Consider the following 19,797-nt stretch of genomic DNA (forward strand, 5'->3'; position numbering starts at 1 on the left):
AAATCTCATATAAGAACACCCTCACCAAAAAATCCAGAATAATATTTGACCAAATATCTGGGCACTGTGGGCCAGACAAGTTAACACATACAATAAACCATGATATATTTGGACCTAGAAGGAAAATAATGTTGTTCTTTTTGTTGTTTTTCAATCCTAATAGCCATCCCTAATAGCCAGTGATAGACCTATGTCTTAGAAAGAGATATTTTGGCTGTAGTTGGAGAGGAAGGGGAAAAGAAAAAAGTCTTGTTGATATTCATTGAACAAATATTCATTGATCACCTACCATATACCAAGCACTATTCTAGGCACTATGTTTCAAGTGATTACTCTGCCGTAGCAGTAACTATAAAAATTTTTTTTCTTCTTAAATGATATTGATCTCAAATCTGGAAGCATGCCAAAGATTTATTATTTATTGCTTGAATCCAAAGTTTTCTATCTCACTTCATAGACTTATGGCACAAATTAATTCAAGCTCTAGATGTTGAGAGACCTTTATACTCCCCACTATCTATTTCATTTCTTCCCAAAACAGGACCTCCAGCTATAGAATGTTATTAGCAAACACATTCTGCCATAAAATATAAGACAGAATTAAAAATCTAGAAACAATGTTGATTTACAGTTACTTACCTAAAGTGGTAAATTCTGGATTGTAATCTGGGTCCTTCCATTTTCTTTGCTGTAGTGAACACTGGTAATGCATCATATTATGTCCCTAGGAAACACCATGCCCAGTCATTAGACTCAACTGCTTGCATAGTAAATTGTTCTGAAATACCTAAAAGGTATTTTATAAGTAAACTTTATAAGTAATTTCTTGAAATTTCTCCCAAATCTTTATTTGGGAGAAAATGGACTCCACCTAGGTCAGATTTTGCCAATAAGTCTCTCACTGACACTGCTCATTTTGGAAAGGTTCTACCTTTTTCTCCTATCAACAAGGAGACATTGTCTTTTCAGGGATATTAGAACAAAGAGATTGTTTTCCCTTCCTGGGAAGCCACTCAGACAGGATTAAGCAGCACAATCCTATGGCCATAACAGAGACAGATGTGTGGATTATAGACAATGAATGAACTGGTTTAATGCTTGGAGAGACCATGCCTATCACCAGTGAAAGAGAGAATGCTTGACTGTTCTTAGAGGAAAACTAAAGAAACCTGAACATTACACACATCAAGAAAGTCTTAGGCCACTTTCTACTATACAGGAATGCTGAGCAATGTTGGAGAATTACTCAAAATATCTCACTGGCAAGGCTAAATCCATGCACACAACTCTAATAACTTGTATGAGCGGTTGTTATAGAATAGCAATTTTCAAAGATTTCCATTAATGACCTATAAAGCCTCCTTACTTAAAATCCTTCTAAATGTAAACCTTCTACTAAACAGATTGTGTCTTTTAGAAATAGGACAATTTTGAAATTCATTTTTGACTTATATTCTTGAATAGGTGCTTGGGAATTATTTGTTAAACTGATAAAATCTCAAATTTTTCTGCCATCTTGTTGACTGTCTTTTATTGGAATTTCAACTCTCTTTCTCTCTTTTTAAATTCTTCCTATTTAAATTTTTTTAAAATGTTTATTTATTTATTTTTAGACACCACAAGTGGGGAAGGGGCAGAGAGAATCCCAAACAGACTCCAGTGAGATCATGACCTCTCCATGAGATCTCCATGAGATCATGACCTGAACCAAAATCAAACGTCAAATGCTTAAACGACTGAGCTACCCAGGCGCCCCTTCCTGTTATTTTAAAGGAGAGATAAAATTATGAAAAGTTTCATAGATTAAGTGACATTTAAACTATACTTTGAAAGATACTAAACACATTGTCTAGCATATAGTAGGAGCTTAATAATTGTAAATGAATGAATGAGATTTTGGTAGGCAGAGAGATAGGCATGAAAACTTCTGGGCTGAAGAAATAGTATAAGGAAAAGCCCAGATTAGGAAATGACAAGGTAAAACTGAGACACAGGGACTAGTTGAGATTGTATTTATGATATATTAAAAGAGTAAAATATATAAATCTGTAAGTGGATGTTTGTTGGGCCAGTATAATAAGGATTTTTTATGTAATTTGACAGGCAGTTATCATAAGAATATAAAAGTGCAAAAACTGAAAAATGGAAAATATTTCTAAATCTTTAAATTATTTCCAAATTTTCTCATGTTTAATTTTGTAAATTGCAATGTATATCTGAAAATACTATGGAGTAAAATCTCTCTGAACTCAAGTGTCATAACTTATCCATGCTGCCCAGCCAATAGTTTTTACTGTGCTCTTGAAATGTTTGTTCACTTGTTAAAATCCATGTCACAAATCTTCAGTGCAGCAGCTAATATTTTACAATCGATCAAATAGTCTCAGATATATATTCCAAATATGTGACTTAATGAAAACAACATAAAGATTTATGCTCCATTTAATGTACTTAGCTAAACTCATGGGATTTCAAAAGAAGATAAAAAACAAAAGGCAACATGGGTTAATGCTCAGTTATCTTTTGGTTAACTTATATAGCTTAGCAATCGAAGAACATGAAAGAGGAACCTTTGATAAAACTCAGTGGCTTTTTAAAATCCATAAAAGGCAGCTGCTTTTCTAGGAAAACCATATTAACATCGGAATGTACAACGTTTAAACAAAAGCTCTTGCGAAGCTTCATTTGTAATTGACAGCCAAGATACAATTTTTTAAAGACACTCAACGATGCTGGCAAAATGAATCTAAAGTAGGAAGACCTTTTTTTTTTTTTTTACTTATTATAGTTTATTATTTTACTTATTTTTCTTTACATATTACTTACTATATAAATGAAATTTCAGGGCCTTTCCTCCACATTTTTTTCGGGACTTTAGTAGTTGAGAAACAGTAGGCATGCATTTCTGGGACTCATTGATGATAGGTGCAAACTTGATAGGACAGAATATTTGATGAATGTCTGGGAGTGTCCATGTTGTCTTGGGGCTCCTTCTGAAGATAATGTAAGTCAAATATCAGAGCTTCGATAATTCTCTCAAATATGCCATCATATTGCTCAATCCAAAATCTTCCTTTAACAGTATGATCTTGAAATATGACAATGCCAGCAACTCTGGAGCTCCTTGAAACTCTCTGCAAAGCTAATATGAAACGGAGAACTGGACCACAGGAGGGTGAAGTGGCAGAATCAGAGCTCTGATTGGGTGTGGCAGCTGAAGACTCAGGAGAAAACACAAAGGGTGGTTTGATATTGAAAGGGCACTGCCACAGTTTCATTGCATTCAAAGGGCCAGGGCAAGATAATGATGGCTGATGATAGGACTTGGTTATCGACCATCATGGCACTGGGGACACTTATTCACTAGGTACAGGCTCATCCATACCCCAGATTACAAGACCAATCCTATTTTTATCCAGGGGAATCAGAAGAAGTAGGGGACCATAACTGACCACTAAATTAGAATTGCTAATTAGTCTTTGTGCAGCAGTCATCTGATGTGACCTGATACATTGCCTAACGACCTTTGTCTACTGTACTCCCTAGGACTCTTAAAGCTGACTTTCTCTAGAAGTTCTCTAGAAGGTCCTTCCCATGAAATTAGATCTCAATATAAGGTCTCTGTTAGAGATGCCTGATGTGGAAAGGGTAACCGTTCTAACGAACCTCTAACAATGACTGCTTAGGAACTTCCTCTAATGCTGAATTCCACCTGTCTCACTTGCAGCCCCTTACTAGGCACCTAGGCACTGCTTGTATCAGCTTTAACTATTGCTGGTTGCCAAGAGACCCTGGATTTTCTGATTATCTTCCCAAGTTCCTCACCTGGCCTTGTTGGCTTTGTCATTTCCATAGGCTCTAATGTTCATTGTCTGGGCCATTCTAAGGCATATTAACCTGAACTCTGTCCAGATGAGTGATATGCCCTCTGGCAAATATACAAATGATTAAGGCAGGAACTGGTGAGATTATCACATATAAATACCAGAGAGAAATGTGTTACAGGGACTCCTGTGTAGATGGGACTAATCAGTGTTTGATGAGTATGAATTTCCTAATCACACAATCAACAAAGTACTATCTATAAAAAACATTTTAACATTATTTTTTGAGAGCTTGAACCCTCCTTCTGATACAGAAAACATAATCCAGTCACTTCCAAATAGGCTCATCAAATTTAGTGTCTTTTCAGTCATTTTGGATTTAAAATTGTCCACATTCAGTGTCCCCCAAGCTCTCCATTTTCCTTGGAATTGATGCAATGTTTTGGTGACTTATGTGAACAAAGACCATGAGAGTATTCTTGGTCTACTTCTCAAGTCTTGATCTACCTTAGCCCTATGCAGACCTCATTCTCAGGTCAGATTCTTAGGTCCAACCTCTTCCACACAAGCACATTCTGAAGCAATCCACATCTTGTCTTCCTCTGCTCTGAGTGTCCCTTGCTTGGCACTGAGATCTTCTGCACATCCACTGCTGTACTCACATTTGCTCAAGCATGATTTCTCTCTCTCTCTCTCTCAGCTAATTTCTGAACCCTGTCTCATAAGCACAGGGAATGCCAATGCTCTCCCACATCCTCCTGAGGCCACTCTCTGTTGTTCCTATGTCACATCCCAAAACATGTCTGTGGAACGACCCCCCAGAGCTTTAGATGGGAGCAGTGAGACCTCTCTTCTCCCTCCTCACTGAATTTTGCAAATCCATCTGGGATCACAGAAATAGGCAAAATATAAATTCTTGCTCTTTTTACTCTCCTTTCTCCTTTTATTCCCTAGCTAATGGAGTCTTTAACTGATCTGGAGTATTTGGGAGAGGGGGTGAAGGACAAAAAAAATTTTTTGTGGACAATTGTGACCACATGTTTTCAAATTTTTCTGGTCTCACATTTGAATGAATAAAGAATTCAGCATCTTTATTCTCTGGTTCTTCTACTGAAAATCTCCAGTGCAATTAGTGTCTTCTGATCCAGCCACCTGAACTATGGATGCTTATAATCAAAAGAGATTTTTAAAATTCACATATTTTATCACAAATTCTTTGGGAACTAAAAAGCACCACTTTCTACATGTAAAGCATAGTCCTAGGTTCACAATTATCCTGTTGAAGTGATTGTGGTATTCTACCTGGGAAAAATGAGATATTTAATCTGGGTCTTTAAGGAGACAATGACATTAGTAGATGTTTAAGAACAATTTTTAAAAATAACTTAGAACCACTGAAGCACATTCCTCAAGTCTTATTCTTTGATGTGCAGCATTGTGAACAAGTGTTACTCTTATCCCTGACCATTTTTATCATTCATTCTAACATCTCCCTCAGCTTCTCTGATCTTTTCCTCATGAGTCTGCTTCATTGCTTCTTTTCCTACTCCTTTTTCTAACTGTGTATCTCTCCTCAGATGCATTCTTTGGACATTTGCTTTTCTTCCCCAAGCGATTTTCTAGAATTTTCAGGTTTTACCAGCCCATATGAATCACTGTTATTTCTGGTACTATTTCCTTCCCAAGTCTCCAGCTTCCTCATAAATTGCCATTCAACATATTTACTTAGGTGATTGGGTATTTACTGAGTACCACCTCTGTACTAGGGTCTTGAGGTTTAAAGATGAAAATCATCCCAAACTCTCTTTTCCTTGACACTCTTATTCCAATGTATAACCTCATCATTCTCTAAGTCTAAAAACCATGGTGGTCATTACAGACACTTTCCTCTCCTTTTTACTCCATACATTGTGATGTTATCGATATTTCAGTATCTGATCTTGCCCTTAAAATTCCCATGACTGCAACCCTAGGACAAGCCAATAATTAAATAATTATCTAACTGGTCTCCCAATTAGGCTCTCGTATCTGATTGCGTAAGTATGTCCCGCATGACATTGTGAGATTATTCTTCCTGAGTTACCATGATAGACTTGTAGCTTGTACTTTAATTTCCAATTTACTGCACAGCAAATAACTGTCATATTCATATCTACCCATCATATTTTGAATAGATTTCTTATATTTAAAGAAGTTCCACATGATAAGTTCTTCTTCCCTAACATAACAGTCAGACCTAAAAGTTCCAGCCTTCCTTGAAGCTACAAAGCAGACGTGTGACCTGGGCTTCACCAATCTGGTACATTCACCTAACGGTTTGATTTGGAAATGAAGACACTCTCTGTGAAGTTTTTACTTTTTGCCGGTGCTAGTAGGGATTGAGGCATGCCAATTTTGGTGGTGGCAGCAGTACTGATGTCGGCTTTCCAGTGATTGCAAAGTGAAGTTCTTGTGCAGAAGTGACATGAAGGGTAGGCAAATGCAATGGTTTTTAGATTCAGTAATGCCATGGAAAGGGGCAGGAATTTCCTCATCAGGACAGCCAGCTCTGTGACATTGTGCTATTCTCAGAAGTTTAGCTTCAAGTCTAAGCCTAGTCTTCACAATAACCCTGATGGCAAAATAAAACAAAACAAAACACTTTCTGGGCATAATCCGCCAGAATCAGCCTCTGTTGTTGGAAAGGTTGATGACTCTATTGTTTGCATCGTAAGACTCCCAAGGCTCTCCTCTACCCAACCCATTTTCTAGCTTTCATCCTCTCTCCTTCCCTCTCTCCTTTCTATTCTTTCCTTCTTTCTTTCCTTCCTTTTTCCTTCCTTCCTTCCTTCCTTCCTTCCTTCCTTCCTTCCTTCCTTCCTTCCCTTCCCTTCCCTTCCCTTCCCTTCCCTTCCCAACTATTTGTTCAGTACCTACCATATGCTAACCTCTATTCTTGGTACTGAGAACATAAGTTTAGCAAAGAAGAACATATCCTTGCCTTCATGGAAATTATATTCTTACTCTTCTATCAGCTTTCAATTAAAACCAAACTTATTTACCCTTCACATCCCGTATACGCCATTTTAAAGCTCTACCCTTGGATTAGATGATACTCAACCTAGAATAATGTCCCTATCCCTCTTACCTATGTTTATTTTACTTTCTTGCGTCCCATTAAGTCTATTTTTCTATAAATACCTTCCCCAAGAGTTTGTTTGAATTATTTCCCTGCTGTCTAACCTTTTAGTTAACTTGAATCTAACTCAGTATTTGGATTATATATTATTGCTTATTGGTTAGTGTATAGAGCCATCCGCCTACTAAATTCTAGGTTACCTGAAGGCAGACTACCTACTATACCTTTTTGAGTCCCAGCATTTGACCCAAGGTCCTGTACATACTATGTGTATTACACAGAATCACCAGGAACTCTCTACTTGCTATTGCTGTCATCCATTCTGACATGATGCTAGCAAATGAAGCCTATTAAAACCCTAAAGTTCTCAATTCACTATCAGATAAATTTCAGTTCCTCAGCTGGACACTCAAAGTTCTCCATAATCCAGTCCCAAGTTCACTTTCTCCTGAGAATGCTCACCAATCTGATTGTCTTAAGAATATTTGAAATTTTTCTTTCCAACCATAGCCAATCATTTCAAGACTTTTTTTTTAAAAAAAAGCAAGTAACTCTCAATATAGACATTTGGTCAATTTCATTGCTTTGTGTCTGTGACCATCTAGATATACTTGGTTTCATGGTTTTTCTGTATATCTATTTTATATCATAAAGGTCCTTAAAATAGAAACACTACTCATCTTTCTGATTTATATATTATGAATGAGTGAAAAGGAATGGAACTTTATGAGAAGAGAAAATGAAATTGCAACTTTGATTATTTGGGTAGCTATTTTTGCATAAGAATGACTTTGAAATAAGGTTAGAGTATCTCATTCACTATTTGCCAGTATTTAGTTTATGTAGACCCACATAACACATTACCATAAATTTAGTGGCTTAACATAATACACGTTTATTATTTCACAGTTTCTGTGGGTCGGGAGTCTGGCAGGGTTTAGCTGATTACTTTGCCCAGGATCTCACTGGAATAAAGGTGTTGACCAGGCATTCTTATCTAAAGAGTTGACTGGAGAAGCTCAATTCAAGTTGTTTGCAAAATTCATTTCCTTGTGGCTGTGTGACTGTGGGCCTCATCATCTTCCTGGCTGTCTTCTAGAGGCTGCTTTGAGGTCCTGTGAGTTGCCTGCAGTTCCTGGCCACATGGTCCTCTCAAAGAGTATCTTACAACATGGCTGCTTACTTCTTTAATGCTATGTGGGCAATCTCACTCCAGTCCAGTAAAATAGAGTCTTCTATAATGTAACTCAGTCAAGGTAGTAATATTTCATCTCTTTTGTCACAAGTTCCACCTGTCCTCAAAAAAAGGGAATTATATGTGGGCATAAGTAGACCTTTGCCCAAATTTTTTTAAACTGTGAAAATACTTTGAAAATTACAATGCCATAGTAAGCAAAGCAACTTTCATATTGTGATTTCAAAGATAAAATTACTGCATTGTTTAGAAAGGAATATATACTATTAATTCAACTGGTTTACTGTGGCTCAGAATAATGAATGCCCTCTCATATTAAATTGATCTAATTCCTTCTCTAGGCTGACAATATTTTTACTGCCAATTTGCAATTAAATTGTTTCTCTCAGGCCTTCTTGACCTCTGAGTGCTCAGTTCTGAGGAGTCGTCTGGAAGCCTTCATCTAAGTAATGGTGTCTACCAAAATCAGAGTAAGTTCTTTGCAGTATGCCAGTAAACACAGGCAAAATATACTAGACTTCTCAATATACTGACCCAGCCAGAATTACTAGTTCAAAAATATAAAGTTTGTCACCCTATTCTTGGATAATTTCCCTGCAAAGAGGAAAATTAACCTTAAGAAGACTATGTTTCATACCATCAAACACTGGAATCAAATAGAGCTCAATAAATCCTGTTGGCATAGCTAGAAGAGTAGCTGAGAGTGAAACACCATTATTGCCAGTGATGTTACCTAAATTCTGCCATTCAATGAAATCCTGGGCAAAGAGGAAAATGAAGGGTAAATTTAAATCCCCAATGTGCATCCTCCTGGACCATGCCCTTTACTATGGGGAAGAAAAGATATTGGGATAAGTTTTCTTTTGTAAATATTTCCTGTGTAATTAAATATCTTCCTTTAAAAACTATTTATAGTGTCAGGATGCTCAAAGCATCCTGTTTTATAGAAAGTACTATATTCTAGGTGCACCTGGAGGGCTCAGTCGGTTGAGCATCTGATTCTTGATTTTGGCTCAGGTCATGATCCCAAGGTCATGGACGGAGCCCCAAGTCAGGCTCTGTGCTGAACATGGAGCCTGCTTGGGATTTCAGTCTCTCTCTCTCTCTCTCTCTCTCTCTCAAATAAAAAAAAAAAAGTACTATATTATAATTATACAATCTTAAGTTGACTACTAGGATATAACTATTATATAACTACAAGTTATATCTTTACCTATCCAGTTACCCAGAGAATTAATTACAGATGGCATATATTGTCTTGACCATATAGTTTGCTCTGTAACATGTAGAACAAATTAATATTATAACTAGTATTTCTCTATCATGTTTTAAGAGTACTGACCATTTTTATTATAACAGGGATCTACATAGATGTTGAACAATTTGCTTCTTCCTGAAAGGAAATAAAACATTTCCATGAAAACTTAGATCAAAGACCTCAGTTGAGTAATATGTCTTTGCACCTTAATTTTCCTCTACAGACAATGGAAATTAAATGCACCAAGTTTAATGCTGTAGTTATAAAAATCTCATCCAATATTTCTGGATAATTATACAGTTCAAGCCATCTCTGACATTTTCTTCTGTTTTTCTTTGGGGTGACACTTTTTTACCATTTATTAATTTACTGATGATGATGGTGACGGTGATGATGATGACGGTGATACCTAATCCTCATTGAGCACCTACAATTTGCCAAGCAATTAAGCCAAGTACTTAACATCCATTATCTCATTAGGCTTCACAATATCCTATAATGATCCCCATTTAAAGATGAAAAAACTAAGATTTAGAAGTGAAGAGCACACCCAAACATCAAACAAGTGGTAGATTCAAGAATCAGACCTAGTTCATTCTATCATCAAATTAATTTGGCCTCTATACCCTATTGCACCCCCATGTCTTTTTAGTAGTTGAATTTTATGAATCAACACTACATTGCTCATATAAAAATACACAAATCTCCAGTATGTATAAACAGGAAACATTTTGACACTCTGTGCATAGTTACTATGATATCCTTTATTACTACATTTGATAAAATTGCCACAAATATGGCACTATATTTGACAATGTGCCAGATTAAAGTAATTTTAGCTTCAAAATATCTGTTAGATATGATCTTGTTTTTATAGCTTAGCAGAATGTGCATATATCCCATTTGATATGATACCTTGCTTAAAGGTGTTAATATATGTTATGATCATTTTGTAGAAGTCTCCTAGAACACTTAGTGGCTAGATATAATTATATGCATGTTACCAGTAGAGAAAATATATACAAAGAGACACATATTTTGCAATATAAACTAAAAATGATTGTCACAATATCAAAATATTTTAAATATATTTTTGATTATATCTTCATAAATGCGTAAATGAAACAGAGTAACAAGATGATATTGAAAGCCGTAGTTCTAGGGATGCCATAACAAAATATCACAAACTAAGTGGCTTAAGCCAGAGAAGTTTATTTTCTCAAAATTTTGGAAGGTAGAAGTCCAAGATCAAAGTGTTGGAAGGTTTGGTTTCTTTAAGATCTTTCTCCTTACACTGCAGATGCCCACTTTTCCCTGCGTCATCATAATCTTCCTTCTGTCTGTGTCTGTGTCCTAATCTCTTCTTAAACAACACCAGTTATGTTCGATTAGGGACCACCCACACAACCTCATTTTAACTTACCTACCTCTTTAAAGTCCCTTCTCTAAATAAAGTCACATTTGGAGATAGTAGGGGGTTAGAACTTCAACATGTATATTTTTGGGAGGAACACAATTCAGCCTATAACAGAGGAATATCCTGATATCTTCCTAGAAAACAATAAAAGCACTCCACTTGGGTTAGTGCCAAATAACCCTTCCTTTTTGGGGGAGGAAGGGGGAGATTTCCTAAACACAATTGTCAGTAAGTTATTTCAGAAAACAAAGAAGTGAAAAATCTTACAAAGAAGTCAAAATTTCTGCTCCTCAAAAGAAAACAAACTGGGAAGTGCCTAAAATTTACAAAATGCAAAAATTTCCTCCTATATTTCAGTTACATACTCTACAATCCATCTCATGCTATATAGTAAACAATTTTGACAAACTGCAAGATCAGTTTTGGTAAAGGAAATAGTATTTTTTTTTTTTCCTATCAACTTTTATTACAAAAGTAGAGATGTGTCACATGGGCACCAGGAACTCCATTACCTTTATCTGAAAGAGCTCAGGACCAATCATCACATATCTGTTGCTTTTGGATCAGTTCCATCTACCAACCCTTCAAATAAGCAAGTGAGAAGTAGCAGTGACCCGTGTGGCCCCTACATTGCATAGGGATCACAGATTTGTTTAGTTTTGCAATTAACACATTGTACAGTAGCCCTTCCTGAAATTTGTGATTGGGGCTACACAGACCTAATTATTTGCTAATTCATCCTCACTTCTCACTTTGACTGGAATTTGGCAAAAGACTGTAGTAGCAATTTAACTTTAACATTGGGGTTTTTGATAGCATTAGGTAGTGGTAAAGAAGAAAGTAAGATGAGTATTTTAAAAGGTCATAAAGCAGAAGTTATTGTTAATAATTTTTATTAAATCATGGACCACTCTGAAGAATTTATGAGAGCTACAGAAACTCCTTTGCCCACAATCACACAAAATCTTACACCATATTTTAAAGAGTTTGAAGATTGTTTTTCTTATAAACCAGTAGACCTCAGTTTAAAATTTTTTTTCATCAAGAAAAAAAAGGGGGCACCTGGATGGCTCAGTTTGTTAAGCGTCTGACTTTGGCTCAGATCATGATCTCACACTCCGTGAGTCCCATGTCGGGCTCTGTGCTGAAAGCTCAGAGCCTGGAGCCTGCTTCAGATTCTGTGTCTCCCTCTCTCTGTCCCTCCACAGCTCTCACTCTGTGTGTGTGTGTGTGTGTGTGTGTGTGTGTGTGTGTGTGTGTATCTCTCTCAAAAATAAATAAACATTAAAAAAAAATTTTTTTAAAGAAAAAAAAAGTCTTGGAGACACTAGTCTCAGCTCAGGGACATAGAGTTAAAAAGAATCCAGCTTCCGATTAGATTAACACTAACCTCCACACTAATGACCTAGAAGATGGTAAAAAGTATTTATCTCGAAGCAGAACTATTTATCTTCAGTCTCACTACTACATAAAATGTCTGGCTTTCAACAAAAAATGACAATACCAGAGGTTAAAAACAATTCCCAAGGAACAAAGCAATCATCCAAACAAGACTCAAATATGACACAAATGTTACAACTATCTGAAAGGGTCCTTCCAAATAACTCGAATTAATATGTTAAAGGATCTAATGGCAAAGGTGAACAACATGCAACATCAGATGGGTAACTTTAGTAGAGCAATTAAAAGTATCAAAATTAAACATAAATTTTAGGCATGTATAATACAGCAACAGAGTTGAGGAATGCCTTCAATGAGCTGGTATGCATGTAGACTCAACAAATCCAACTAAGAGATAATTAAAGTTTGTTAGATCTATAGAAATTACTCAAACTGAAGCAGAAAGAAAAAAAAAACAGTGGGGGAAAAACATGAGGAAATATCCAAGAGTTATGTTCTATTTGGTCTAACTGTTCTTAGTTCCAGTTTAAAATATTTTTAATTGTCTTAAAGATCTAATCCATGCATTTTTTAGAAGTATATGTTTTATTTTTCAAATATTTGGATATTTTCAAGTAACCTTCTGTTTTTGGTTTCTGGTTTAATTCCAATAGGTCCAAGGACATACTTCGTATGATTTCTATTCTCTTAAGTTTTATAAGGTTTGCTTACAGCCCAGAATATGGTCTATCTTGCTGACTTCCATATGTATTTCAGAAAAATGTGTATTATGGTGCTGTTGGATGGAGTGTTCTATAAATGAGTGTCAGGTCAAACTGAAGGTCCTGTTGAAATCGTCTACATCCTTCCTTATTCTCTGCCTACTTATTTTTTTCAATTATTGAGAAGGATGCTATTGTCTCCAAGCCACAGAGTGAGCTAAAATATTTGAAAAACACATATCTGACAAATCAAGACCTTTGTCTAGAATATACAAAGAATTTTCAAAATTCAACAAAACAAAACCCCAATTTTTTTAATGAGTAAAACACATGAACACACACTTCACCAAAGAGATACAAACAACAAATGAGCCTATTAAAACATATTTAATCTCATTAGTGATTAGATTAATGCAAAATAAAATCACAATGAGTTATCACTACTCATCTATTAGAATAGTGTAGATAATATTAGAATGCACAGTACTACACAGCCAACAATCTTAGTATTTACCCAAGCAGATTCAGTATACATATTCACACACAAAAACCTGAATGTGAATACTTATAGCAGCCCTATTCATAATGTCCAGAAACTGGAAACAACCTAAATGTTATTTAACAGGAGAATGGATAAACAAACTGTAGTGTATCCATATAATGGAATACTACTCAAAAATAAATATTGATCCATGTAAATAACAGAGATGAAACTGAAACATATTTTTCAAACTGAAAAAAAAACCCAAAACCAAAAGTCTATATATTATTCAATTCCACTCATATAACATGCTTGAAAAGATAATCTAAAAGGATAGGAATCGGATCAGGGGTTGAGAATGGAGAAAGTATTTCTACAAAGGAGCAGCATAAAAGAATTTTGGGTGCCATAGAACCATCCCACATGGTGGTAAATACGCAACTTTATATATTTGTCAAAACCATAGAAATAAACATCTTAAAGAATTTACAATAGGAAAATTTTTACAATATCAACCACATTGTCAAGGGACCCAAAGATGGAATACAGACCATGACAATCCTACTATGTAAAATGTTAACATTAGAGGAAGCTGAATGAAGACTATTTGGTAATTCTGTGTCCTATCTTGCAGCTTTAAAATTATATAAAAATTAAAAGTTTAAAAAAATACTCAGTTGCATCACTATTGCTTAATATAACACCACCTTAACACCCAAAAAAAGAAAGATATAATCCAATAGCAAAGCAAAGTTCCTAAAATTTACTAAATGCAATGTTTAAAACACAAAAAGGTTTGGGCAGTCAATTAGAGCTCCAGAAGTATCATTTTCCATTTCCTTTCCTGACACATTTTAAATAGACAATTAAGAGGGATCTGTCTAGGAGGTGCTCAGGAAAGATTTCTGAATGAATAAATGAGTCAACAAATACAGTAAAACCTTGGATTGTGAATAATTTGTTCTTCTAGTGTTCCACAAGACTAACAAACATTTCTAATAAATTTTAACTTGATTTGGGGCGCCTGGGTGGCGCAGTCGGTTAAGCGTCCGACTTCAGCCAGGTCACGATCTCGCGGTCCGTGAGTTCGAGCCCCGCGTCAGGCTCTGGGCTGATGGCTCGGAGCCTGGAGCCTGTTTCCGATTCTGTGTCTCCCTCTCTCTCTGCCCCTCCCCCGTTCACGCTCTGTCTCTCTCTGTCCCAAAAATAAATAAACGTTGAAAAAAAAAAAAAAAAAAAAAAATAAATAAATTTTAACTTGATAAACAAGCAATGTCTTGCAATGCTAGTATGTGACACCGAACATCACATGATCACAACTGAGCCAATGGTTCTTGAAATTCGCTTTAATATATGAGTGCTTTGGATTACAAGTATGTTTCTGGAAAGAATTATGCTCACAAACCAAGATTTTACTGTACTCAAATTCAACTCTTCATCTTCCCTTAATCCCATGGACTTCTAATTTCACAATTTCGGTTAATAACTTTATTTTCTCAGCACTCCAAGCTCAAAACCTTGGCATCTTTTCAACCTAGGTTTTTATCCCAACACTTCTCCCCACCCTCCATATATCAAGCAAGTCATTAACTATGCCATTTCTATCCCTGCTTTTCATTTGCTACTCTTTATCACAATAGTTAAGGCTCTCATAAATTTCCATGCTTGTGGTTTCAATATGACTTCAAATCTCCCCCTTTTGTAAAATGGCTGTCAGATAAATCTTCCTTCCTTACTCTGATAATGGCATAATAATGCTCCCAAACTTTCAGTAATTCACCATTTCTTACTAAATAAACTACCACTGTTTTAGGGCATTTAGTGGCTTCCAGTATTTACCAACACAGGCAAACTGAACTGTTCATTGTTTCCAGGACAAACTATCAATTTTCACGGTTTTCATGCCATTGTTATTACTATTCCTCCCACTGGAAAGTGCTGTTCCTGTCTATTCATAAAGATCCAACCATCTTAGTTCCTATTTAGTATTCTTCATAAAGTTTTACCTGATTCCCTGAAAAGTAGATGCAACCCCATCCCCTCCAAAACCCAATACAATTTTGAATTAACATCTCTCATGGATTTCATTAAATTTTTGCCTTATATTATGATTATTTAGCCATCTTATTTATTGCCTCCATTTATATTGTAAGTAAAATGAAAACAGGGGCTATGATTTATCTTTATTTTTAATATTTCTTACTGGACCAAGAAAAGTGTCTGACATGTGGCCATTAAACAATAAATAGTAACAATTAATTAATGGAATGTCAATAGATGAAAAAGTCAGTGTTGACTAAGTTGTAATGGAAGGGAAAGTAAAGTTGGACTAGAGTTTTATTATTAAAAAATAAGTTATTGGGGCACCTGGGTGTCTCAGTCGGTTAAGCATCTGACTTCAGCTCAGGTCATGATCTCATGGTTCATAGGTTTGAGCCCTGTATCTCGTTCTTTTCTGTCAGCATGGAGCCTGCTTCAGATTCTCTGTCCCCCTTTCCCTGCCCCTCCCTCACTCTTTCTCTCTCAAAAACAAACATATTTTAAAAATAAATTATTCCTTTTCTTCTATAAAGAGAACTTTTGGATAAAATTGACTTCATAGCAAAGAACACCAATGCTTATTCATGATGTCTGCTGGCCACTGGACCCACTATTTTAGTCATAGGCACATTGGTGGCTATATAGATTTTTTAAGAATCTTCTATGACAGCAAAAGGAGACAGCTAGTCTCCTTCAGTCCTTCCAGCTGACTTTGAGCTCTGGCAATGGCTATCTTGATTTTAAGAATATAAGATATTCCATCAGTTTCCATGTACTGAAAAAAAAGTATTATTAAGACACTTCCTTTATCTCTTTTACATAAAAGAAACTAGACTGTACAGGAAGAACACTAGAGAATTTACCTCAGATAATAGCAGTGTCAGTAAAAAGCACCTGCTGACCCATACAAAATTAAGACATCACATGACACATACATTAAAGATACACATCAAATTAAATTTTAATACTCCTAATGACACTCTTCTTTATTAAGCATGACTGAAAGCAAGAGGCTATGAGTGACAGGTATTTTCCTACTCAGTCAGTAGGTAAAGGATATTTTATGACTGCAACATTTTTTTAAAGATACATCAAGAGTTCCAAACAAAGCATGTTTTTTTTTTCTTTTAAAAGACCAAGTCTCTCTTAACGCTATTTTCCTGCTTTGAATATTTTGCATATTTACACAAAATTATTGGAAAAATTTTCACTTAGCTGGACAGATATTGCCTAAAATCATTCATGAACACAAGACAGATAAAGTACCCTCGGTTACTTCTCCTACTTCATTAGTGGGACACATCAATGGCGTGAGACACACTAGCCTTATTTGTGTGGTGGCTGGTGTTAGAGAAGAACTTAATGCTGAAATAGCAATAATCTACCTCTACGTTACTCAATTTGGCCTTTAAAATGCTGGATTTAACATTTCCATACTCACCTCCTACTACCTGCATTTCCCTTTAGATAAATGGCAATGGTGGAATTTTTAAGAATTCAACTATATATGGCATTATATTGGATATAGATCCTACGGAGGGCTGAACTGTTTAAAAGTCCTTGTCTAGTAACATTTAGGTAAACTTTTTATATAGTCCTGGGCACATGGGCAAAAACTTACTTCCTTGGCTGGATTATAATATTTTCTGTATGGATCTAGCTCCTTAAATCGTCATCCTTATTGGAGCTTTCCCCAAACTCACCTGTATACTTATATCATCCTCAAGGGTTGCAATAGTTGTCACTAATAAATCCAGAATACACTTGTCCACACAAATTTTGAATTAATTCATGTTAAATGTGTAATAATCTTTAAAGCTCCTATTCGAAATACTGCTGAGCCCTCACTTTAAGAAAAACTGCTATGAAAAAAAGGAAGAGAGTTTTTAAAGGAAGTCTCTAGTGAATCCTTTTGCAAAGTAAGTAATCACATTCTAACTTATCTGTTTTGCAACTTGAGAAACAAGATTCTCGTGCCTGTATCTCCAGTAGAGGAGATGAGAATGAGGCCAAAGAGCATCTCTTGGTTGGCCCAGGAGGAAAGGGTAAGATGAGAGGAGACGGCAGCCGCCCGGGTTCTCTCCCTAGAAAGTTAAATGCCAGCAAGGTTAGGCCTTGCCAATATAAATACAATCACAATGATGGTATAAAAAGACATGTATTTTCACCTCTATTGACTTTTCACGTTCATGGGATAATTATTGTAACATTTTCTTAAAGGGCAAAAAGCTTTTGATGATGAATACATCTCATTACATGGAATTTTACGTGTAATCCTTACATGAATCTCATTGTAATTCAATGGATGAATTACGTGTTAATGCTAGCATAACAAGCCTTTAACCTATTTGACTTAATTACAGGCATATCATCAGATTTACTGGGAAAAGGTTTCTTCCCATGCTCTAAAAAGTCTTTTCACTTTTTTAACCCTTTGATTAAACCTTGGAAGGCAGTATCAGCTTCCATTACTCACAATATGTCTCTTATGCCCACGTCCTATAGACTTCACCTACAGAAACAGAGAGGATAAAATAGAGAGAACAATATTTTGTTTAACTTTGTGAATGTCTATCTCGATGTTGAGGGCTCCCAGTACACCTGGCCCCTTATGGAGCAGAGTCTTTTTTTCAAATCAAGAGATGAGGTGAAATAGAATGAACTTGGGCTGGGACTTGGAAATCTAACTCTGACACTCACTACCAGGGTAGCTCTAGAAGACAATTAATCAGCACGAATCCCAGCTTTCTTCCCTGTTAAACAGATATATTACACTCATTTGCCTACTCACAGGGTTTTGGGTGAAGACCTAACAATGTAATGTAATTGGTGTTTGGAATAGTGTTGCATAAAAAATAAAACACAATACAACTAAAGTATTGATAAAGAAGAAGGAAGAGGAGGAAGGGGAGGAGGGGGAGAGCAAAAAGAAGAGGAAGGAGAAAAAGAACAAGAAAAGAGTATTCAACTGTATTACAACAAACCAGCACTTTAAAGAGGATTAATAAATATGCAGTGCATGTACATACAAAAATAAGGAATGAACAGGATAACCAAGGAGCACATGACAGAAAAACCTATGTTAAAAAAGGGATCCCAGAGAGCTAACAACTAATCTGAGACTTGAAAGATAAGTAGGAAAGGACTGAAATGAGAATTGTGTAGGGGTTGAAATGGGTAACAGAAGTAAAACAGACCAGGGACTGGACTCGAGTCCCCTCAATCCTGACCATGAAACCCAGTGTTCCTTCATAGCTGCAACCCTATGTCCCCTGAGTAGCATATCTTGCAGGAATGCAGAAGCAAGATGCTTACCATAGGAGACTCAAATATGAAGACTGGAGAAGACTGAACCAAACTGAACCAGCACTAAGGTGGATCCTAGTAGTGCTGACTTTTCACCAACTTTATCGCTCATTATAATACTAAAAATCATGCCCGGGGTGGAGATTTAACATGCTATTGACACATATGATGTATGATGTAGCATGTTCTGTCCATTGTCCCTGCATGCCCAACATTCTGTGTCATTTCTTTCCCACCTTACCTCTTTAAAAGGTTTCTGCGGACTGAAGGACCCTTTCCTTTGTGCTGTTTCCCTCATGCTCCAACATAAGCCCCAATAAAATCTTGCCTGGAATTTTCACTGAGCCCAGTCGGTTTCTTTGCTCAGAGGGTCCAAGGACCCAAGTCAGTAACAGAGGTAAGAAGTTGCAGCCTTTGTAATAGAGATTGTAATTTGTTCCCACTACAAAGTCAGAAGCCAGAAAAATTTTTGTTGAATGAATGAACAAAAGAGAACATATTTGAGCATAAAGTGGAGACGAGGGTGAGAGGGAGGTGGAGGGTTCAGTTTTAGAATGGTGACTCTAGTTACTATACGAAGAACACGGTAGAGACATGTGGGAGCAAAAAAAAAAAAAAAAACAGATAGGAGACTATTGCAGCAAATCCATGGTTTCAGAGAGACAGAGAAAAATTTGACTGTAGATTGGAAGTGAGGCGTGAAGATAGTCTGAGGAAAGGCTTAAGGAAACACAGACATCCCTATTTTAACAAGGATGAGAGCACTAAGTAGAGATTCTAAACCTCCCTCCCAGTTACAGAAACATATGAGAAGTGTTAAATAACAAAAACTCAACAGAGTAAATGTAAAGATCCGGTTGGCTTTATCCAATGATTCATGAACCAGGCAGTATCCCATCTAACAAATAGAAGGGCACTCCAAGGAATTGGATAAAATAGAAGGCTTTTATAGGCAGAAACAGGGCTGGACATGGAAGATACTAGCAAAAGAAAAAAAAAAAGGATTATTTCAGACAAGTTCACCTTCCTTTGGGGGAAAGGTGGGGGTCTTAGCAT

At 36.2% G+C, this 19,797-nt stretch overlaps 1 protein-coding gene across 1 annotated transcript in view; it reads right to left on the minus strand.

Moving 5' to 3' along the window:
• Window positions 1-640: 640 nt before the first annotated feature.
• Window positions 641-19,797, minus strand: part of LOC147571917 (uncharacterized) — a 300,496-nt gene continuing 281,339 nt past the window's right edge. Inside the window, exon 7 of the mRNA XM_086695950.1 lies at window positions 641-724. The gene's annotated coding sequence lies outside the window, so the exon portion shown is untranslated. The remainder of the gene's footprint in view (window positions 725-19,797) is intronic.

The sequence above is a fragment of the Puma concolor genome, chromosome F2, assembly GCF_028749965.1.
Source record: "Puma concolor isolate L17-30 chromosome F2, mPumCon1.1.hap2, whole genome shotgun sequence".
NCBI lineage: Eukaryota > Metazoa > Chordata > Mammalia > Carnivora > Felidae > Puma > Puma concolor.